This window comes from Gopherus evgoodei, chromosome 14, assembly GCF_007399415.2.
Source record: "Gopherus evgoodei ecotype Sinaloan lineage chromosome 14, rGopEvg1_v1.p, whole genome shotgun sequence".
Taxonomy (NCBI): Eukaryota; Metazoa; Chordata; order Testudines; family Testudinidae; genus Gopherus; species Gopherus evgoodei.
Window position 1 is genome coordinate 5,894,121 of NC_044335.1, and position 23,827 is coordinate 5,917,947.

The following is a 23,827-nucleotide window of genomic DNA, read 5'->3' on the forward strand; positions in this document are numbered from 1 at the left end:
CCCCCGCTGAAGTGCACAAGTCTCTTTATGAGACAGAGTACTGGACTGGAACTTGGGTGACCTGGGTCCTAGTCCTGTCTCTGCTCCTGGCCTGCTGGGTGACCACAATCAAGCCACTTCCCCTCTCTGTGCCTCAGTTTCTCATCTCTACAGGAGATCATGATAATGCAAAGCACTTTGAGATCTACTGATGAAAATACTGCATACGAGCTAGGTGTTACTATTATACTTTCTGTATTGTCAGGTGTGTGTCAAACTCATACATATGTCTTCTATAACAGAGGAACTATATGATGCTTTACCCTGAGCCAGCTGGCTTCTTCCTTAAGAAGCACAATCTCATGGTGCTGGCCACATCCCCAGGAGTCCAAGACATGCTGGTCTTCCTCACTTGTCCCTCAAAATCTATCAGCAGGAAATTCTCTTGCTGCGTCGACATATTGGCGCCACAGAGGCTTTCGATTTGGTATGAAAAGTAATTATTATCGCGGTGCTGTTTAGCAGTTGTTTTTTACTATGCTGGTAAGGTTAAAAGAAATAATAATAATATAAGAGAGACTCAGCCAGAGAAACTGCCTGCAACATGCTATTTGCATTTTTAAGGAAATACTTTTTTGAGACAGCTTGGGTGAAAGGTCAGTATTTGCATATAAATGGAAAAGAAAGTGTATGAGGCTGGAAGTTACAGCTATATTATTTTCTCAGCAGTGAGCTGCTCTTTGAGAGATTAAGGGACAGGGCTTGTATTTGGCTTTTATTGAATAGAAAAGTTACCAGGAAAGCCAAATTAGAACAAAATAATGAGGAAAATGTGCAAGAATAAAGAAGCAACATCCCATTACTCCCTTCCGAGACAAACTCGTGTGCAAACAAGCGTGTAACACATCATGCCTACACAGGTAGAGTACAAATGCCCCGACAGACACCAAGAGGAACCACACATGCAAAAAGGGTATTGGAGGGCGAAGTTACAAGCAGGGACCGTTATGTTTTTCCTGTACTTGGCAGTAGAAGGTACGTGGTGAGTAATTGTCTGAAAATGATAAGCCAGTAGTTTAAATTTTGTTCATGCTCAGATCTGTTCAGTTGGTTATTATCATTGTGCTTATAGAAGGTTCCTGCGTTTGTGGTCAAAAGGAACAGATGGGAAATCTAAGCCTCTTTTTGTTGCTCCCAGGTTACTAGGCTAATGTCCGAGGTAGAGACTAGGCAGCAGAACTAAGTGTTACCTAGAAAGCAGCGAAAGGTTAAAACCAAGTGTCACTATTGTTGAGCTCTCGTTATCTCACAGAACGTAAAGAAGGTCTCTAGGGATTTGGGAAAAAATTAACTGGTAGGTTTAATATTTCTTCTTTGTACTCTTCGTCTAGGCAGCCCTCTCCTAGGACACCAGCAACGGACCACACTTCCTTATAAACATGTTTAAATGGAGGTGCTAGTGAAAAAATCATACCAAAAACGTGCTGTTTTGGAAACACATTTTAAACAGGGCAGCCAGTTAATTTATCTCTTGGGTTGCGTTAGATTTCCACTTTAAGCCCCCGGTCAGCAAGCACTTTAGAATGTGCATAACTCTTACCCTATAGCTTTCGATGTGGCTACTCTCCTGAGTAAAATTAAGCATGTGTTTAACTGTTTGCAGGTTTGGGAGCTTACTTAGCCAAGCCCAGTAGCATTCGCTGTATTATTGTTGATTTGCTGTTCCTGAGCCCCACCTGAAACTTCTGTAACTTTTATATTTTCCTGTTCTTTGGCTTTTCCCCCTTCCTCAGAAGGTAGAAGAGCAGTGTCTCCATTGGAGAACCACAGAACCAGGAGCAGGGAAAAAAATACTGAAATACCACAATTCTATTCACTGGGCAAAATGGTCTCTGGGTTTTTTTTAATCAACATATTTGAGAGAATGACACATAAATAGAACTGCTGCCATGTGCATGAAACATTTGTTCCCTCCTCTTAGAAGAATGTGTGAGTGACGTGAACATCAGGGAGTGGAAGGAGAAAGACGTAGATTTTGAACCTTATTTAGCCTTTTTTAATGTATTTCTGTCACACTCAGAAAAAGGTGTTGTCTATTTAATTGTTCAAGAACACTGGACCCTAAATATCCTTGTTAATGAGCAGGGTCTATAGCTTCATTTGTTGTTTTATATTGTGGGAGCACTTAGGACTCTATTCTGCTATGTGGTGTGTAAAGACAGGACAAAAAAATGGCCCCTGCCCCCGAAGTCTTACACTTGAAGTGTAAGACAGGAGACAACAGATCTATACAGACAGCCAAGAGGAGTACCAGGACACAGTGAGACTATATTGCTCAGCATTACAGGCAGTGACCTCAGCACCCCCATGGTCTAGTCGTTGTCAGGTGTTTTGTAGGCATCATGGCAGAGATGATGGATTCTTCCTAAAAGTGGGGGTGGGCATGAGGGCCCTGCTCCCCAGCCAAGCTGGAAGCCAAAGCCAGGCTGGGGAGCCCAATCCCTTCCACTTGCCCGGGGTAGGGGGTCCCGAGAGCATCCCCCAGCTTGTGTCCCAATCCCCAGACCCCCCCGACCAGCGCAGGAGGGTCCACAGCTCCCCATAGCTTCCCACGCGGCTCCTACCATGACCCAACTCCAGCTTCCAGCATGGCCTGGGGTCTTGGGGCTGAAGAGCTGCTGCCAGGCCATGGTAAGAGCTGTCCGGGCAGCTTTGGGGAGCTGCAGACCCTCCATCTGCCCTGAGCATGAGACCGGGGGGGGAGGGGAGAGCTGCTCTTAGGCCCCTCCCCCTCAGGCAGGTGGAGGGTCCACAGCTCCCTTGGCTCCCTGGGCCACTGTTACCTGGGTCAGGCTCCAGCTTCTGGCCTGGCCAGGGCGTGGGACTTTGAGGGGGAAGAGGTGGGGCAGGGGGCTGGGACCATGGCAAAAAGTGAACAGGCCAGACCCGTCCACTTTCAAAAGTGGGAGGGCCATGGCCCCTTGCCCCCTCCTGCCCCTGTTCCCGCATCCGTGTGTCGTGGCAAAGGAGGATTTGAAGGAGGACAATGCTGTAACATTGGGATGTTTATGGGGAACTGCTCCTAAGCGTCAGGAATCGAACAGGAGACAATGCAAAGGTGCTTGTTTAAAAATGTAACCAGTTGGCTATGAAGGCGTATTCCATTGTCTGAGATGTTGACTCCTGCCTCTGATCAGTAGTGAATGAGAGAGGAGTAGAGTGAGGCTAGGCCGTGAAGGGCTTTGAAAGAAGACACTTAGCTTATGTTTGATGTGCTAGAGAAAGGGGAGCCCGTGGCAGGATGCAAAGGAAGGGGTGATGTGGTCAAAGTGATAAGCTAGGAAAACAATCTTTCCAGCAGGCTTCTGAATGGATACGAGTGAGGAGAGATGGCATTTGTCAAGTCCGGAGAGGAGGACGCTGCCGTAGCTGAGATGAGTCTGTGTGGATGGCTCGGAAAGGCTGGGTCTAGAGATGTCAGCCTGGAAATCAGGATCTGAGAGAGGCCCGAGTAGAAGATGGCGCCCAGGTATGGGCCGTAGTGACGGGGGAATGACCCTGTTGTTTGCTGTGATTAGGACAGGCCTTGGGGGTGGGGGAATTAGAAGTTGGTTTAAGCCATGTTGAATTTAAGGTGATTGCTAGGCATGCATGAGATCTCAAAGTAACTGAATGGAGGACAACAGGGTGATGCTTCTGGTGCTAACAGAACAGCTGCATCCCGGTGGCAACAAACTCGTCTCTTTCCCTTGACATGGCCAGCTAGAAGCCCTTGTGTTCCTCTCTCTATCCTCTCACCCTGGTGCCTGCAGAGCTGCACTGGATTATACCCAGCTGTCAGCAGTAAACACCTCTGAGCCATACTTATGCTGAGCTGATTGCTGAGTTGTTAGCAATGCAAGCTACGCTGGGAGCATACGTTCGATGCAGAGAGAGTGAAAAAATCTGACCCTACTGAAATTGCAAACCTTTCCTTCCCATGGGGAAGAGGGGAAGGGAAATATTCACAGATTTCACCAGCTTTGAATCCCTGGAAAAGTCTGAGCATGGGGTTAGGTGGTGGGTTAACGTAACACTATTCCATCTTTGGAGGAACGCGCTCACAACTTAAGGCCACAAGTGAAATGATTTTGTTTGTCTCGCCTTGGTCCTTAATGGACATTTGACTATGACACAGTTTTGCATAATTCACCAAGGGCATAGGAGATGCTGGGTATGAAGTAGCGGGGAGGGTAAGGATCGTGCTCAGGTGCATTGGCAGGCTGCATAAGGGCCCAGGACTGTGGTGGCAAGATGTGTCAGATCAGGTATAATGAACACTGACCGAGCTGGGAGAGTCAGTGCCCAGGACAGAGGTGCTTTGGTGTAGAGGTTTGGGGTGGGGAGGTTGTCCTGTGACCTCTGAACTATGTTTCTTGTAAGCAGTGTCTGTATTTCTTGTCAATGTGAAAGTCATTTGCCTAATTGCTTCAATGAGATTTACTGGTCAAAAAAAAAGGTTTTGAGATGTGGCACAAATATTGTATGCAAAAGAGATGAGCTTGTATCTAAGTGTCAGCTGTGCATCGTGGGGAAGTGCCCCACACATGGCTGTCCACAGGTAATGTATACTGGAGAGCCACGCTGTAAGGGCATTCCCGGAAGCACAGGGGAGCCCCAACAAACCTCAAACTTCTGAGTCTGAGCTTCACACACGGTGCTCCACAACACAGACACCAGCCTGGGCTGGGGACCTGTATTCTGGGAGAGTGGGACCTGCATGGGCTTTTAGAGCTACAATGTCTTCTGGTTTGTCCCCACCTGGCCACTGGAGAAAGGGGCAGTACCTCACTCACAGAAAGAGATGAAGGATTGTCTCACAGTTACAGCTCTGATCTGGATCCATTGCCCAGCTCACAGACTCTTTGTGTGATTTTAGGCAAATCACTTAATCTCTTTGTGCCTCAGTCCCCCAGTCTGTAAAGTGGGGATGATAATCCCTTCCTTTCTCCCACCCGTTTTCTGTTTTGTGTATTTAGACTGTCAGCTCCTTGGGATTTCCTAGGCCTTGGAGTGTACAAAGAGCTACCAAGACTCAGCTTCTCCTAAACAATTATCTTCGGCCTGTCTGAAGAAGAGCCTAGTCGATGAACACATGGAAGAATCAGCAGAAATCTAGAACCACTAGCCCTTCCATCTATACATCTCTCTCTAATCTATTTCTTAAATCATATTTACTGATAAAGTAAGAGATCTGTATCTATTACATGGCTGTTTAACTTCAATTAGTGTTTTAATGATTGGTCATTAACCGGGCAATATATAGTTAGCATCCTGTATAAAATCTTCAATTAAATGCATGTTTGGGAAGCTAAATTCTAAGCACTGGGCACTGCTTTTCTGCAGTACACAGGATGATAGTCACATTGAATGGGAAATGTGGAGCTTGAAAGGGTGTTAAACCTACATTCGCTGAGCCATGAATGGAAGAATGGCTAAGGTAGCCTGGAACAGCAATCTCTGTTGATTTTGAAACCAAGAGAGGTTTTAATTCAGCTCTCTTGAAAAAACACCCTGATGCAGAGCAGCTTTTCTACAGCATTCTTGAAGGCTAAACTGATACATGCACTCACAATATATCAGTTCAAGCAAATCTGTGTTCCTTGCATGTGGGGATTAAGCAGGAACATGGAGAAATGTAGTCACATTTCAGGCTGGGTTTCATTGTGCTATGTCCTGTCGACTATACAAGAGAGGTTCAGTTGTGCAGTTAGGATCCAACAGACAGCAGCCTTAAATCAGTGATGAAAGGATCTTTAGTGATGCTTGCAGGAGCAAAAGCCCTCACTACACCATGGCTTTGACCACACAGGAAAACAAATTCTGGTTAATAATGTTCTCCAGGTAGCTGGATCTTATGCTACTGAGAACCAGCCTCCACCTGGTTGTAAAGGGCAGTGAGGAGAAGCCCTGTCACTTTCCTTTGTGGCAACCTTTTCACAACATTTAACACGCCTCTTTATAAAATATGAGGAAGGTGCATTAATAACTCGAGGATTTTCAAAAGAAATCTGCATTGGTTGATTGCAAAGGAAACAACCAGGATTGCTCTTAGTAATCCCCTAGTAATCGTGCAGTGCGTGTGTATGCAGTTTATTACACAAATAAAGGAATCAACCACCACTGTAATGCAGCTGCCTCTGGTGTGGAGTACGATAGCGGGTGGTGGTTTTTGGTGGTGGTTTTGTTTTGTCTGCATGACAATGCTGGAGGGATTTGAGTGAGTACATTGTCACTAAATGCAAAATGACTCCCTCTCCTTCATGCCCATTACCAAAGAAGAGTGTCCGGAGCACCTGTATGGTAGACTCTGGGAACCTTTATGCACGTATCCTTTCCATAAAGGGCACACAGGCTGCATGTTAAAAAAAGGCCTAATCCAGAGCCCACTGACTTGAAAGGAAAGGCTACTGCTGAGTTCAGTGGACTCTGGATCAGGCTCTAAGTGAAGCAAACAAAATTAATACGCTGCTTAGAGAATTTTTTACACCCAAAATGAGGTTCAATTTGTCTTGAGACATACCTAGTCCACTCCCATTTTATGAGTTCCCCAACGTAGCCTTCATAGTGCTTCTAGATCAGCTTTGGGAAGGAGGCCTTAATTCGCCTCACTCCAGCTTCCGATCCTTGGCCATGCCCTGATGTGTGTAGTGTGAGAATACAGCCTGAATTTTCCAGACTGAGGTGTGACTGGCTTGGCTGAAGCATTAAATAAACCCTCAGGACATTCCAAGTCATGCAACCATAGGGTCTCCCTTTGCCACAACAGCATTCTTGAGTAGTCTTGTGGAAAAATCTCATCCTCTTCCTTCATTTTATTTTTTTCTTGTGCCTGTGGGAATAAAAGAAGCTTGATGCATACTTAAAAAACAAAAAAAGGTAGCCTGGTGCCAACGCTGTGGTGCCATGAAGTACAGGTTGTCCCTGTGCTGACTGGAGTTGGGCAGGGTGTCATTAGTTGCACATGGAATTGCAGGCTTGCTGGTCTTACCCCTGGATTCAGCAGGAAGAGCTCTCATTTTGAAAAGGTTTTCCTTCCACTCCCGTTTCTTTTCTGGATGCTCGTTGAATTTTTACGGGACTGATGACTCTGTATCAGCGAGGAGAGACATGGTAACTGGGAGTCAGGAATGCCTGATTTCTAAACCGGTGACTCTCTCTCTGTGGTCTTGGTCAAGTCACTTAAAATTCCTGCCTCCCTTTCCACAACTGTAAATAGTGGGCTGGAGCAGAGAATTGTCAGATGCTACGGTGATGGGTGGCAGTATAAAATCCTAGGATAGATGGGTGATACTTATCTACCTCACAGGACATTGCACTTTACTTTGACATAAAATGTGTAGAAGTAGCAGTAACCCTTTGCCTTTAAGGAGTTGTCTGTCTATCATTTATTAAACCACACTTAGCCCATGTATACAGTAACTTAAAATCATGCCTTAAGAAAGGCTGTGATATAATTTGCTTTATAACGGTGCCTTACAACATTTTCCCCTTAACGTATTAGTAATGCCTTTTATAACACCCTTAAAAGGAAGCTCCATTTCCAGAGGGGCTGCTACACATATCTGGAAGTAAAGCCTTTCATTGCGATTGGTATTTCCAAGCCTGTCTGTGGTGGCCACCTTGTTTTTAAAAACAAAGCAAAAAACCCTCCCAAAAGTGTGATATAGTTTGTGACCCAGGCAATGTGGACACTTGATGCCCTGCGAGGGATCACACATGAGATCCCATCCTGCTTGGTTAGTTTAATATGTTGTTGTGGACAAATCAAACCTTTTGCATTTTGAAACATGAAAACTTTTTAATGCTTGCTATACCTATGGCAGCTTCCCCGGTGCAGATATGTACAGAGGGGGCAAATGGGACTAGGACTTTGCCATATGCTTCCACACAAGGAGCAGAGGGGATTCTGGAGCTTTCAGTTGAGGAGCCGACCCCCAGTGTAAATGCGGAGCAATTCCATTGAAGTTGGTGGAGTTAGACTGGCGTAGAACCAGTGTGCAGTCTTGCCAATGCTTGTGACTTTTTACTGGGGACTCATATTGACTTTTCTCAAAGCCTCAGCTCTTGGAGTCATGTGAACATATGACTGTCTCGACTGTCATTTAAAAAATAGTAAGTTTCTCGACCTTGTGGTTGTAGAGAAAAGGTTGAAAATGTAACCTGGGTCTGTTCCAAAGTTTCAAAAACCAGAAGGCAAATAAGAAGCAGCTCGTGTTTTATTCTATGGCTTAAAAATCCCACTCATGAGTCTGGGGAGCATCCAACTATCATTTTGTGAATGCTTAGGGCTGCACGGAGTATGGGTGAGCGGAGCAACAGGTGTTTGTAATGCAAGGGATGAATAGTTCACCCAGGTGCGCTCCACACCAGACTGAGGGTGTTGTGTGGCTGTCTGGATGGAGTCCAGAGCCACCTCATCCCTCTCTGCACTGGTTGGCAGCCCTTGAGGGGAGCTGAGGGAATGCATCCTACATCTCCAGAGAGAAGGTAAAAGGGATGCTTCACCTAGTAACCAGAGAGGCATTTTCCGATTGCCACACTGTATAGTAACTCCTCACTTAACATTGTCGTTATGTTCTTGAAAAAATGTGACTGAGTGGAACGATGTTAAGCAAATCCAATTTCCCCATAAGAATTAATGTAAAAAGGGGGGAGTTAGGTTCCAGGGAAATTTTTTTCACCGGACAAAACTAATATATACACACACACAGTATAAGTTTTGAACAAACAATTTAATACTGTACACAGCAATGATGATTATGAATCCTGACTGAGGGGGTGAAGCCAGAGGGTGGGATATTTCCCAGGGACTGCCTTACTGCTAAATGCTGAACTAGCACTCGGCTGAGCCCTCAAGAGTTAACACGTTGTTAACATAGCCTCACACTCTACAAGGCAGCACAAATGGAGGGAGAGGAAAGAGAGGCACACACCCTGTGTGTGAGAGAGAGAGAGATGTGCATTGCCCCTTTAAGTACGCTGACCCCACTCTAAATACATTGCCTTTAAAAAAAACTCAGGAATTTGAGACAGCAGCTACAGCCAGCAAGCTGCCTCCCTCCTGAGCCCTGTCCTGTCCCTACTCAACCCTATGGAGATGGGGTAATCTGGGGGCAGGAGCATGGGGGAGGAGGACATCCTGACATTAGCTCCCCTCGTCCCTGCTCCCCTGCTCAGCAAGCAGGAGGCTCGGGGAGCAGCTCCAAGGCAGGAGCAGCACATGGCCGTGTGGGGAGGGACAACTGAACTGCTGGCAATTGGCAGCCTGCTGGGCGGCTGCAGCACAGGGAACTTAGGGGAGCAGGAAGCTGATGGGATGGGGGGGCTGCTGGTCCACCCTGGTTCCAAGCCCCCACCAGCTAGCTGCAACAGGCTGCTCTTCCTGCAAGCAGTGGACAAAGCAGGCAGCTGCCAAACGACATTAGAAGGGAGCATTGCACAACTTTAAACGAGCATGTTCCCTAATTAATCAGCAATGTAACAACGAGACAATGTTAACCAGGACAACTTTAAGTAAGGAGTTGCTGTATATAGCTCTGCAATGCACAAACACATCACAGCGTCTCTGCTTCTGAAAGCTCGAGCGGAGCCCCACAGCAAGTTGTATACTGGCTTTGGTAGGATACTCTGATACACCACTGATGTGTGGAGCATAGAGAGAAGAATGCACTGCAGTGCCCATGTTTTCTCTGTGTTAGTGACATGCACTAGAACAGGCTGATGAACCTACTGAGATGCACCTGGTTTCCCAATGGGTGCCCGAATTTTGCAGGGTTTGGCCAAGATCCCATGCATCTACCCAAGGTTCCTTCCAAAGGTTCCCAGCTGTTTCCATGAATCTGGGACCAGTTTTGACTCTCTAAGAATGCCCCAAGCCAGGCAAGGTTTGTTTAATTTGGTTTCCATTGCAAGCATGTTGCACTTCTCAAAACTGGGCTGAGTAGGTGCTGTAAATTAGGGAGCTACAAATCCTTGCTGTCTCACTTGTTCTCTCCACTTTCCCCTGCAAGGCTTCATTGCTTATGTAGATCCAGACAAAGATTTAGAAGAGCTAGCGAGATTGGGAGGAAAAGTGGAGCCATGATGCCACAGCAAAACAGAAGTGTTTTTTTTGGCACGATGCAGTATGTTGTGTGATCACAGGGTATGTATTTCTATAAAATAGAGAGGAGCCCAAGCTGTGAAGTTGGGGTTAAGGTCTGAACTTCTTCGAAGTCTTTTGGAGGTGCCAAGATCCAGGGTTTGAAAATGAGCCCAGGCCGGGAGGAAAACACATCTTGTGGTGATGCATACTGCTCTTAAGGGAACACAAGGAGAACCTCGCCCTACACGATAGATGACCTAAGGCAGCACAAAGCAGAGATGGGGAAATTAGTCCTATGAGTTGCAGATAAGAATCTGGCTATTATGCAGTTCCCCCATCCATGGTCTAGCAATGGTGCTAAGTACCCACAAGAGCCACTGATTTCATTTGGAATTGTGTGAGCTCAGCACCTCTCCAAATCAGTCCTTTAAATGGTTTGGGTAACATGTCAGATCATTTCTCAGTGGGCAATTCTGTACATTACAGAATCTCTATGCCATTTGGCAATTAACTTCGTCAGCTCAGCACTTCCTGCTTCCCCAGGGAGACGTGTGCTATAAAAATCAACCCAGCCTTAGTCCATTTTGAACTAGAAACTCAATGCAGGGTTTCATGGAGTTCTCTGCACAGCTTTTCAGCATGCTTGGTTCACTGCAGCCTAGACTATGGGCTTATTCTAAGTTTGTTTTTTTTTTGTTTTTTTGTTTTTTTCCTGAAATGCTGAATGAAATAAAAATACCTTCTTTTAGAGGGGAAGTTTTACTGTTTAACTTTCAGGGACATCTCAGGGAACTGGATTAGCTGATGAATTCCTGGGTGAAATTTATTCTGTATTTTATTTAACAAAAACACCCCCAAAACATTTCTATGGCCATGGTTCAAAATACTGTAGGCCAAATTCTGCCCTTGGCTATGCATGCACAACACTCCCTGTTAAAACGCTTCAGGTAGGGGCACAGCAGTGGGTTGGACCATGATGGAATAATGCTGGGCTTTTTAAAAAATAAGGGGGAGTCCATCTGATTTAAAAGGAACTTGATAGAGATCAGCGCTGCTGCGAAGTGGGAGGAAGGTCATAAAGCACAGACATTGAATCTGATTCCAACTCACCCTAGCCTCAGACAATCTCTGGAGCTCATAGTTCCGCAGACTGTAAACAGCTGCCTCTCTGGGAAATTTGCTAGGTGTAGGAGGAACCTCCTTCCACACCTTGCAACTGTAACCATGTGAGTTGTGATTCTGCTGAATCCAGGGTTTGGGGGTGAGGGACGGTGCAAGCTGCTGCCCTCTGGGGAGTATGCATATCAGCAGTAGGGATACAGGAAATTCGATGAATGTGTTAACAAGGTTATCCCTGCTAACTAAATTCAGGACAAGGAGATGGCTGGAGTGTAGTGAACTCATTGTGACAAGCAGCTCTCCAGCAAAACCTTTCTGGCTGTCAGAGTGTCTGTGTTTTCCTAACACACATTGCCCCGTTCCCTTCCCTGCTACTGTTAGATCACATGGCATGGCCAAGAGTATAAGGAGGTGAAGATAGAGTCACCTGTACGTGTCAGTAACTGGCCAGTGGATGGGAATTGTGGCAGCAGGTGGTCAGATTGACCCAGGCAGTTGCCTAGGGTGACAGCTGTGTCATTTCTACCCTACAACTTGGACACGTGAACAAAGCAGGCCCGTTGGGGGTGGGAGCTATGCTTTTTCCTCCTTAAGGACGTCTGACTCATAAGTCTGAGGCTTTTGCAAACCCCTCAAGCCACGTATAGGGGTTGCAAAGACATCTTGAGTCCATGAACCTTTTTTTTTCTGTAATTTAAGCCCATTTTCCCCAAGAGTGATTGTTAGTTTAAAACGTGTATTTGTGGTTTAAAGGGAAATCTGAGTCAGGTGGAGGAGGACACACAGCTCCTCTGAGATAGGCTGAGACATTTGGGTGCCCTGTATATGGTGTATGACCAGCATTTAGTTTTCATTTAACTTTTGCCTTTGTTTTTATATATCCATCCCTTTCCCTCCACTGTCCCACTGTGTCTTTTCCACTTGTTGCTCCATTTTCACCCTACTTGTGCCATCTCTCTTTCTTTGCTCCTCTTTTCATAGAATCATAACACTGGAAGGGACCTCGAGAGGTCATCTAGTCCAGTCCTCTGCACTCATGGCAGGACAAAGTATTATCTAGACCATCCCTGACAGGTGTTTGTCTAACCTGCTCTTAAAAATCTCCAGTGATGGAGATTCTATAGCCTCCCTCACCAATTTATTCCAGTGCATCGCTACCTTGACAGTTAGGAAGTTTTTGCTGCAATTTAAGCCCATTGCTCCTTGTCCTATCCTCAGGACAATTTTTCTCCCTCCTCCTTGTAACAAACTTTTACGTACTTGAAAATCGTTATAATGTCGTCCCTCAGTCTTCTCTTTTCCAGACTAAACAAACCCAAACTTTTCAATTTTCTCTCATAGGTCATGTTTTTTAGAACTTTAATCATTTTTGTCACTCTTCTGTGGATTCTCTCCAATTTGTCCACATCCTTCCTGAAATGTGGCACCCAGAACTGGACACAATACTCCAGTTGAGGCATAATCAGCATGGAGTAGAGTGGAAGAATTACTTCTTGTGTCTTGCTTACAACACTCCTGCTAATACATCCCAGAATGATGTTCACTTTTTTTACAACAGCGTTACACTGTTGACTCATATTTAGCTTGTGATCCACTATGACCCCCAGATCCCTTTCCACTGTACTCCTTCCTAGGCAGTCATTGCCCATTTTGTATGTGTGCTACTGATTGTTCCTTCCTAAGTAGAATACTTTGCATTTGTCTCTATTGAATTTCATCCTATTTATTTCAGACCACTTCTCCAGTTTGTCCAGATCATTTTGAATTTTAATCCTATCATTCAAAGCACTTGCAACCCCTCCCAGCTTGGTATCATCTGCAAACTTTATAAGTGTACTCTTTATGCCATTATCTAAATCATTGATGAAGATATTGAACAGAAACTGACCCAGAACTGATCCCTGTGGGACCCCACTTGTTATGCCCTTCCAGCATGACTGTGAACCACTGATAACTACTCTCTGGGAATGGTTTTCCAACCAGTTTTGCACCCACCCTATTGTAGCTCTATCTAGGTTGCATTTCCCTAGTTTGTTTATGAGAAGATCTTGCGAGACAGTATCAAAAACTTTATTAAAGTTAAGATATACCACATCTGCAGCTTCCCCCCCCCCCAAACCACAAGGCTTGTTACCCTGTCAAAGAAAGCTATCAGGTTGGTTTGACACAACATGTTTTTGATAAATCCATGCTGACTGTCACTTATTACCTTATTATCGTCTAGGTGTTTGCAAATTGACTGCTTAATCATTTGCTCCATTATTTTTCTGGGTACAGAAGTTAAGCTGGCTGGTCTGTAATTCCTCGGGTTGTCCTTATTTCCTTTTTTATAGATGGGCACTAGATTTCCCCTTTTTCAGTCTGGCTTCCATGACTTTTCAAAGATAATTGCTAAGGGCTCAGATATTTCCTCAGTATTCTAATATCCAGTATTCCAAACTCAGTTGGGACTTCTAGGGGCTACTGTAATAATCAGGAAAGAGTCCTGTGGCACTTTATAGATTAACAGACCTATTTGAGCATGAGCTTTCATGGGTGAATACCCACTTCATTGGATGTATCCGATGAAGTGGGTATTCACCCACGAAAGCTCATGCTCCAATACGTCTGTTAGTCTATAAGGTGCTACAGGACTCTTTCCTGCTTTTACAGATCCAGACTAACAGGGCTACCCCTCTGATACTATAATAATCAGGGTGACTTTCAGAGACACAAATGGGAATTAGATGACCAACTCCCATTGACTTTCAGTAGAGGATTGGCACCAACTGCCCCCGATGTCACTTAAACTTTCCCCCAATAATAGACATAATCAAGCCTAGAAAACGTGGAAACACACCATGGCAATAGTAAATGCGACATATCCCATGAGCTCTTCCCGAGGCTGTAAACACCTAGAGAGGATTGAACTCAAGTATGGAGTGGAGGGCTTCTCCATGTGGCACATTTCCTCCTTTTAATCTGCAGGTTTCTTCTTTTGTAATTCCTCTTACATTGGTGGGAGATAAATGGAGCAAGGCTTGGAAAACGGGCAGTAAATTATTCAGTGTGAAATACCATAGGGAACCACAGTTAAAGATTCAAGGGGAAGGATAGTAGCAGAATTGCCCAAAGCAACCACAGTTTGCCAAGGTGAGCTGTAACGTTCAGGGCCCTGAGGCCAAAATCTGGGGGCATCCCTTCTGATCTGATTGTGACAAGGTATAACTTAATACAGGGAAAGGAAGGCAGCCTAATAAACTGATGCTGCAGCTTGCACATAGGAGCAGATCCTCAGTTGGCGTGAAGGGGTGTAGATCCATCAATTTCAATGGAACAACTTCAATTTACACCAGTTGGAGTCATGGCCCACAGAATCTATGGGTATATCTACACTTCAGGCTGGATATGGGAATTGAACTAAAGCTGCAATCAGGTTAGTGCGCTAAAAACAGAGTGGTGGAGGGCTGGCTGCCCTGCATACATACCTAGCGTCTCGGACTCTACATACTGGGTACAATTAGCCCCTCCCATAACTCATCCTGCTGCAACTATGTTCTGGTTTTAGCGCTCTGGCATGATTGGAGCTAGTGCAGGAATGTCTCCATGAGCTGGAATTTATGTCTCCGTGAGCTGAAATTGACATTTCCAGCTCAAAGTGTAGCCATACCCTATATTCAAAGTTAGAATAGATGAAGGAAAAACATCCAAGAAATTGCCCCTCTTACTCAGATTTCAGGTACCCCCTGATATTTTTCCAAGTTAAAATGCATATAATAGTTATAACTAGTTCTTACCTAGCACTTTTCATCCATAGAACTTTAAGGAAAAGAAGTAGCAATACCCATTTAACAGATAAGGGAAGTGAGGTACCCACAGTCATGTAGCAGAGCCAGGCATAGAACGGAGATCAAGTGCATCCCAGTGCCATCCACGGGGCTACCTGCTTTTCTTTAGAAAGCTCTCAGACCTTCGAGTTCAGAAACCAAGGATGTGCGAAGCCCAGATGTAATGGAACATGGTAAAATGCCTTTTATTAATTTTCTTTGTATTGGGGAAAGGCAGACGAAGGGTTATTTCACTGGGTATATAACAGCATTACAAAAAAATGTTGCTGCTGTCAACAAACGGAAAAGGAGGTTGAATTGTGCTGTTTGTGGTCTAGTGCCCTTTGTCCGTTTGATCCTTGCTTTTATATCAGGATCTTTGATACTGGGTGTTCTGGAATAATTACACACTCCCATTTCCCAGTGGACTTGAGGCTTCCAATAGTATGTTTCAATCACTGCTTTCCTGCCCAGTCCAGCGTCAGCTATGATATCACTCTGGATGGCATTACAAGTGCAGGTTATGACTCCAATAGTAGCAGCTCTTGCAGCTCAGGACTGAAAAGAACTGGTAATGACTGGTCCAGGACTGGACTAGCAAAGCAATAGCAGGTCCCGACTGAGGTTTAGTGGCAGGGTTGTGAGCCAGGGATGGAATATTATGGGTGCTGCAGGCCCGAACTGGGAGATATGGCATGGCACAGCCATGTGTGGGGAAGGTTTACATGGAGCTGTGCTGTCCCCGCCTCTAGTCAATGCTGTGAGTCCCTCATAAGAACCAAATCCACTCTAAAATGGGGGTGAAACAAGGAGAAAGCAAAGGGACTAAGCTAAATGGAAATGGGGGGGGGCAAATGGTGGCCAGCACTGGTCGACTGGGCTGGTGAATGGGGAGAAGCCTCATGAAGCCCCCTCCTGCTCGAGTGCTAACATGCAGGGGACATCGATGTACCAGCCTGAGTAAAGCTGGGGGGAACCTCAGCTTGGGTAGGGGTGAGACCAATGGGCCCTCCTAGGGAAGTGGAAGAGCAGGGGGCAGGGCCATGGTTCAGGTATTGAGGCCCCCCCAGTTCTAGGAGTGCAGTGCCTCTGGGTGAGCGGGTATGTCAGCAGGGTGGGGGGCTGGGGTTCCCTTTTTCCAGCATGCCTGCAAGTGCCAGGAGGCTGATGCTAGGTGGGTGTAAGGTGACCAGATGTCCCGATTTTACAGGGACAGTCCCAATTTTGGGGGCTTTTTCTTATATAGGCACCTATTACCCCCCAGCCCCGTCCCTATTTTTTTATACATGCTATCTGGTCGCCCTAGATGGGTGTGGGAAGATCTCTTTCTTCTAAAGGTGATGCAGGAGTCAGTAGTAAGTCCGGTCCTCCCTTATTCAAGCAGGAGGCTGTCAGCCAGCCTCCCTTCAGCTAGTGGGCTCGGTCTTCCCTCGCTCCAAAGTGGCTGCGTCTGCAGGAGCCTTCCCTTTGAAAGCCCTGGTTTTGTATTTTTAGCGTGGGTTGGTTTAATGACCCGCTCCCGAAGTGCTGGTCTTGTAAAAGACAGTTGTCATGGAAACCTGGGGTGAGAATAGGGATGCCACATGGCTCTTTGCATTGTCCAGCGGATGGGCTCGTTCTCTGCTCGGATGTGTGAATGTTTGTGAAGGATTAAAATTCAGCGGGATCCATATTAGTGGGGAAAGGGATTGGCAGAAGGAACTCAAAGACCATAGAGAGGAAATCAGAGGTTCAGCCATACCACAGACCCTTTGGTTGGCGTTTTGTCAGCAGCCCCACCCTGGAAGGCATCATTACGTTTCCCAGCTTGATGTGGGAAGTACCATTTCCCATCCTTAACGTTGGTTTGCACAGGTGGAATTCACCACTGAAGAGATGAGTAGAAGCAGAGTGCTCTTTACCTAGGTTATAAACTCTGAGGCAGGGACCATCTTTTTGTTCTGTGTTTTGTACAGCACCTGGCACAATGGGCTCCTGTTCCTGACTGAGGTCTCCAGGTGTGACTGCAATAGAAATAATAGTACATCTAATTCCGCAGCTAGTCTTCTCTAATTGCTACGAATGGATGAACCTCAAATGCTCAGTTTTGAGTTTGAGTTTAAATATGCCAAATTTTCCCTCAAGAGCCTCTGGCCTGTGAGACGGGGCTGACCTCTCATGAGACTGGTTTATCTCCTGTGCTTTCTAGCAGAGTTGGTTGAAAACTCCTGAATTTGAATCACGTCACGCCCACTACAAATCAGGGTCATTTTTTTCACCAAACCTTTGGCGAAAAATGTGCTTATTTTCAGACCTGCCCTACTTTTGATCACTTGAAATGCTGTGAGAATGTTCCCCTGGAGTTGGGTGGACTGGTCCCAGCTTGGAAGCTACAGCAGAACGGTACCAAAATCCCCCCCCCCCCCAAATCCTGGAAACATAAAGGCTGAATTTCAGAACAGTCAAAGTTTAGTCCAAGTTTGGCTCCAGGCTCCGGGCTGGGAGTTCTTATATTTCTGGACCTGATGGACCATCCTTAGGACCATATCTTGATGTCCTTACTCAATCTTCATTCGTGCCAAACTCCCTTTGATGTCAATGAGCATTTTACCAGATTAAGAAGTTAGGGCTGATCTCCCAGGGGTTTCATTGTGGAAAGGGATGGCGGACTCTAGGCCAGCAAATCTCCATGAGGACCCCCTTGCAGAACATCTCCCTCCACTGCCCTGCTAGGGGAGGAGTTGCCCCTATGCTATAAGAGAAGGCCCCAGGGCCCACCCACAAACCCAGTAGCTCTTCCTGTATCCTTAGAAACCAAGGCCATCTGCCTGGATGCTCTGTGCCTCTGTACTAGCCCTGGCATGCATCTAGGCTGCCACTCCAGCACTGCCGGTGACCGCCTCCTGGTGTTGGCTCCCAGTTGTGGTGGGCTCGATGGCAAGGATCAGACATTCCCAGGCAGTATTATCTCTTCTGACCAAGCTCTACAAGGCTACATGTATCCACCCGATCTCCACCCTCTCCCCTGGCACTAACACCAGGCCCACCAAGGTCTCTGTGGATTCAGAGGGTGGAGGGACTGAGCCGTGCTAGGCCACCCCCCTCCCTCCATGCAGGTTGGGGATGATCCTTGTGTACCGGGGTTGCTCCATGATTGGACTGATCTCGCCCTGAGGGGCCAAGTCTTAGCAATTAACCATAATGCTTTGGAGGAGGATAAATGCTCGATCAAAACTTTTTATGAATGCGAGACCAGTGACAGCAACAAACCCAACAAGAAACCTTCAAGTTAAGAGGTGGGCCTAATGTATACAATGAAACGTGTCACCAGGGAATAGCAGCATGTAAAACACCATTTCCAACATCCTCTTTGCCCAACAACCCAACACAAGGAAAATTATTTGTTGGTGGTAAACATAATTTGTTTTTTTCCTGTCTTTGTGCCTGTGCAGCGAAATGCTGAGGCAATTGTAGTAGGCTGGTTTACAGTTGTCTAGCTGTTTGTTGGTTCTCTCTCTCTACCATGTGTCAAGCTGTAGTCACAGGGAAGGAAATTCTGCTTTGCCAGTTCTGGGATGTCATTCCCACTGTCGAGTGCCAAGAGGATGCAGGTAGTGTCTTGGTGCTAGAAGCCAGTAGCATGTAAGCCCTTAAGGGGAGGAGCCATCTTTATGTTCTAGAAAAGTACAGCACCAAGCACATTGGGGTCCCAGTCCAGTGACTGGGCTCCAAGGCGCTACCACCATACAAATAATAACTACAGTTCCTCTTTCTCAGTCCTGATGGCTCTGCTGAAGTGGTGTGGCCAGTGGCCACAGGACTGGTTTTGTTTCCTGACACTGTATTTCTCTTAACCCTTCAGAAAATGAGTTCCGGGGCGAGCTGCTGAATCAAAGGTGGACGCGTGGAGAAAAGCTCAGCAGTTGTGAGACAGCAAAAAGCCTACACAGCAGACACATCAAGGTGAGCAGGCAGGGCAACCTTGCCAGAGCCTAGCAGCAAAGCAGCCTAGAAGTCCTATTCCCCTTGCTTTGTGGGACTGTAGACGGCACCATTAGAGAATCGTATTACCTGATCTTCCCTGCAGCATAAAAAGATGAAACACACACACCCTGCACAAAGGCCCATGCACTGTTTTAGGCTCTATGGAGGCTGTGGGTTCTACTGGTGCAGACAGAACCCAAAGTGAATTGTCTCTGAAGCAGAAATTAGCAGAAGTGCCTACCCATCATGAACCCCAGACACCAGGTATAAAAGGAGAAAAGCCTTCCAGCTGTAAAATTTGGATCCAGATCCATGTCTGGAATTTTTTCAATCCTTTCCTTCCCCACAACCCATCGTTTGGGTATGCTTGGGTATGGAGATCTGGGTAAGGCCCATCTCTGATTAAAAAGGCTCTTTCTCTAAGACACAGGCTCATTGGAAGAAGCCCCTTGTACACCAGGTGAAACCTCAAAGCTTTAGAAGGAGATAAATGGGTCATTCATTCATGAACCCGGCCTGTTAGAGGTATGAGGGAGAGGAAAGCAACTCTGATGTTCTCAACACAGCAGCTCTTTTAGGGAAAAGCGTCGCAGCTGTGACCCTGTGAAACAGTGTCAAAACTCATGGCAGATTCAAAAGCTTTAATTCAACATAAAACTGAGCTGCTCACTATACAAATGAGACTTCCTGCTTTCTCTTTGGCCCTACCAAGAATTGTCTTGATAACAAAACATCATCATGTGATGGACTATCAGTCCATTCGAATAGCTGAGAAATCACCCTGTAACTGATGTTCATTTATTTCTCCCAGATCGAAAATTAAACCTATCTGCAGAAAAACTTTCTCTGCTTAGCAAATTGTGAGCTAATGGCAAGTGCTGTCCGGAATGCTCATGCCCTGAGAAAGCAGAGTAAGCAGACGTTGCTATATTTAAAACGAGTTCATTATGACTTTGATACTGGACCTGCCAGATAAGCACTTTCTTTGGATTTAATAAGATTGTGGTGTGTGACTAAAACAAGGATTAAAAAAAATATTCCTAATAATACTAATCATTCAGCATTTGCAAGGCAAATATTCACTGATTGTCACAACACCCTAGTTGTGGTGTGTTGTTTATCTCCATTTTGCCAACAGGGAAAACGAGGTGGAAAGGTGAAGGGATTTGCCCATGGCCACAGGATAAGTCTTAGCACTGGGATTAGGACTCAGGAGTTTGACTGAGGACTGACAACTGGTAGATATTTTAAAAATACAACCCCACAACTTCAAAGGTTCACAGGCAGGTCAGGAAGTGGTCATGATAGGGTTAATGGGTTTACCCAGAGTATTATGGAACAGAGTCATTTCACTTCCTACTTAATCATCCTTCCTGTGATGCAGTAAACTAAAACAGCAAGTTTGCAGCCTCCTGAGAGGGGACTTATTTTTTGTTGCATGGAGCAGTCCCTTTGAGGACTGTATTTGCTGACCTACCCATGTCTGTGAACGGTTACACTGTGTGTGTGTGTGTGTGTGCACAGGTTGGGCCTGGACACACGTAGGCACATACCTGTGCAAATTTGGACCTGATCCTGCAAGCCCCTGATCATTGGACCAATCCTTGCATTGGTAAGAACTGCTCCCCTAAGCAACAGTTTGCAGGTTCTGTTCTTATATTATTAAATCTAAGATAACCTTTACTAAAAGGATTGCCAGCTTTTCAGACAGCTTTCCCCTATATATCACACCTCTGAAGTCGGGTTAGGAACATTTTTAAAGATATATCTCTGCACAATCAATGCAATGAAGTATCCATATACTGTTACACAGCTACATAAACCTTATGGAAGCCCAGTAGGATATCATAGTTTGGACTGGGATAAAGTGTTAGATTTCATGTATGTGTTTATATATATATCTTTTTTTGAGGTTTGGTTGTGATTTGTAGTCCATAGAACGGTGCAGCGGAGAAGGACAATGTGTTGTGTGGTGGGTTTTTACAGGTTTGAAATGAGATATCAGAAGAGTGATGGGTAGAGTTACTCTTTAAACAGATCCAGGTGAGCCCATCAGTCTGGAAACCACAGTTCATAATTGTCCTGGGCCCTGGCACTGCATAGGGAAAATAATCTCTCTCCTTCTCCCCTTCCCTACCTCTTAATCCTTTTACGATCTTGAATGCCAGGTGAACAGAGTACTGAATAGCAGGAAGTTTGTGTGGATGATGGCTGATAGAGATTACATGAATAGACCCGTCAGAACCCATACTTTGGCATAACCTCCTGGCACTAAACCTGGTGGCATTTTGGGGAGGGACATGCAGCAGCACTGTGACAATTTCCTGAGCTTGTACTATATGGGAGTGGGGGGGACCTTATGAAAATGCCAGCTTATTACAGAGCTTGAAAACAATGATGTTGAAGAACTGCTGTTTCCCTTTTAAGGATGAGAGACTTATTTGTACATCCTAAACCACTCAGAGCCCTGGGAGGATGAAGTGTTTTGGATTGCACGTTGTAGCACTTTCAGTAGGAAACAATATGTAAACCTAAGCTACCACATAAGAAATTACCTTGGCCTAGTGCCTAAATGTCAGCCCTGTGAATGCAGATGATACAGCTCTGGCTATGTCAGATGTGATGCCATGTAGCAGCTTTTCTGGTCTGTTTTCCCTCATGTTCTGCCCTTGCTACAAAGCATTAGCATTTGGTAAATGTTTCATTTGTGCCGTAAGTTTTAGCAGATGAAAATTGACAGAACAGCTTCATTAGAATGTTTGTTATCCAGCTGTAATTTTTAATTTGGGGGTTGGTATGAGCTGCAATCTTACACATAGAGATGTCAAGGAGAAATCCTCCCAAGACTTGAAGCCGGAGAAATCCACGTGGGGTGTCCTTTCTCTAAAGCAGCAAGGGAGCAAAAAGCAACTGCTAGTTTATTCAGCTGCGAAGGAGACTCACAATGGTGGAATGTCAGGAGGATTTAAATCAAGCAGCAGGGAGGACTCAAGAGGGGAAGAAGAGGGAGGGGGGAAACCAACCTCTGAGTGTGGTTACAAAATAACAGCTGGGAGCTACAGGGCTGATGTGCAGGCTTGGAGATACATTCTGCTTTTTAAAAGTAGAGGGGGCTTTAAGCTAATTTCCCCACACACACACTTTTTCCCCCTTTTAATTAAAAGTTACAGTGGGCCCATGGTGCCAAAGTCATTTTCATTTCCTGGAATGTTTGCTGGAAAAAATACTTTTGGGGGAGTGGGAAGGACGGTTATTAGAGTCTGATCTTTAAACTTTTGGTTGATGTAACGTCACTGGGCCACCTTTCGATCTCACTTGGACCAGGGGTAACTGCATTGAAGGGAAAGGAGTGATCCCTGGTGTGGGGGTGGGGAGGACAAAAGTGAAATCAGAATCGGGTCCCTTGAGCCTTATCCTGGTGGTTGCACACTTGTTCCAGGTGCGTTGTTGATTCTCAGATGCAGAGCTAATTCCCCAGCAGTCAGAAAGCCATAGGGTAGATAACTGACTCTCTAGCTATCCCTGTTCTAGTTGACTCACACTGAAAACATCAGGAGGCAAATAATAAGGGCTTGATGGTGCCTGGTGCTGAGCTGCCCCAAGAGCTCTTCCTGCCAGATGCTGCGTGTGTTAGTTATCTGCACAACCAAGCTTGCTCTCCTCCATTCAACCTACTTTGGGAGACAGGCCCAGATCTTCAAAGGAGCATATGCCTGCTCTTGGAGGGGATTTGTGCTGGCCTGGGGCCCTGTGATAGTGCCACCTCTTGGGCCGGGCGGGGACATGTGCACACTAGTGCCGGTTGCTTTTGAAGGAGCAGGCGATACGTTAATAGAGCTTAATGAAGGTGCTAATTAAACCATCCCCCTATCTAGCAATGTTTTGGAACTAATAAATTATCTTAGCCCAATTGTAATGACTTATGTAATGTAAAAGCGTCAATCTATTAACCACTTGTGTGGGTTGATCAGTGATTTAATCTTCTAAGGACTCTCCTGGAGGATGTGGCACTTAAGTGAGAAAGCAGCCTGGCTCTCTCCTTCCTATATAGGATCTGTGCTGGCTTACCGAGGGCTGGATTGTGGCCTGGGGATGGAGTAGCGGGCAATCTGCATGACCCTGGCAGGCAGGGTGTGGGAAGCACGGCTTCTCCAGAGCGCTCCTGTCCAGGTGGAGACGTGGGGAATATCGCACTGCTTACTGCGGAGATGCAGCTCTCTCATCTCCAGGCTGTTCCACTGCTCACGTGGAGGAGTGAAGGGACTTGCCCACCCCACCCACATGCTTAGGGAGGCACAGTGGGGAACAGCAGCTGCACAGGGGTTCGCTGCACTGAAGACTTGAGATATGTAACACCTGATCGGGTGAGGCTACTTACTCCCCCTTGCTCCCCTCCACAGCTGGGTTAAAGTTGGGTGTAATATTACTGCCTCCTCTTTGAGGGAACTGCCAAATGGCCTTTTGGGGTAGGGACGGGGGAAGAACTGAAAACTTCGGACCAAGAATTATTATTCAGTCCGTGTTGCTGGAGAAACATGATGTTTCTTGTATCATTTTCCTTCTCAGCTTTTGCTAGGCTAGTTTCAGTTATTTTTTTTAAAAACTAAAGTGAAAACTTCCTTTTCTGTCTGTAGATGAGACCTAGGTCTTTGTCAGTGGAATTTGTATATACCTACGAATGAACAGTCATGGGAACATTGTTTTGTGTTTTGCTTTTTCTTTCCATTTAAAATCACTATTCCGTTCAGAATCCCCACCCCTCTTTGTCGAAATGAGTGCTTTCTAAGTGGGTTTATTCCTTCCAAGCTCTGCAGAGCGCTGGAATATACATAAA

General features: G+C 45.8%; 1 protein-coding gene across 1 annotated transcript in view; it reads left to right on the forward strand.

Moving 5' to 3' along the window:
- Positions 1 to 23,827, forward strand: part of MYT1 (myelin transcription factor 1) — a 111,475-nt gene that overhangs the window by 20,439 nt on the left and 67,209 nt on the right. Inside the window, exon 2 of the mRNA XM_030533658.1 lies at positions 18,872 to 18,972. The gene's annotated coding sequence lies outside the window, so the exon portion shown is untranslated. The remainder of the gene's footprint in view (positions 1 to 18,871; positions 18,973 to 23,827) is intronic.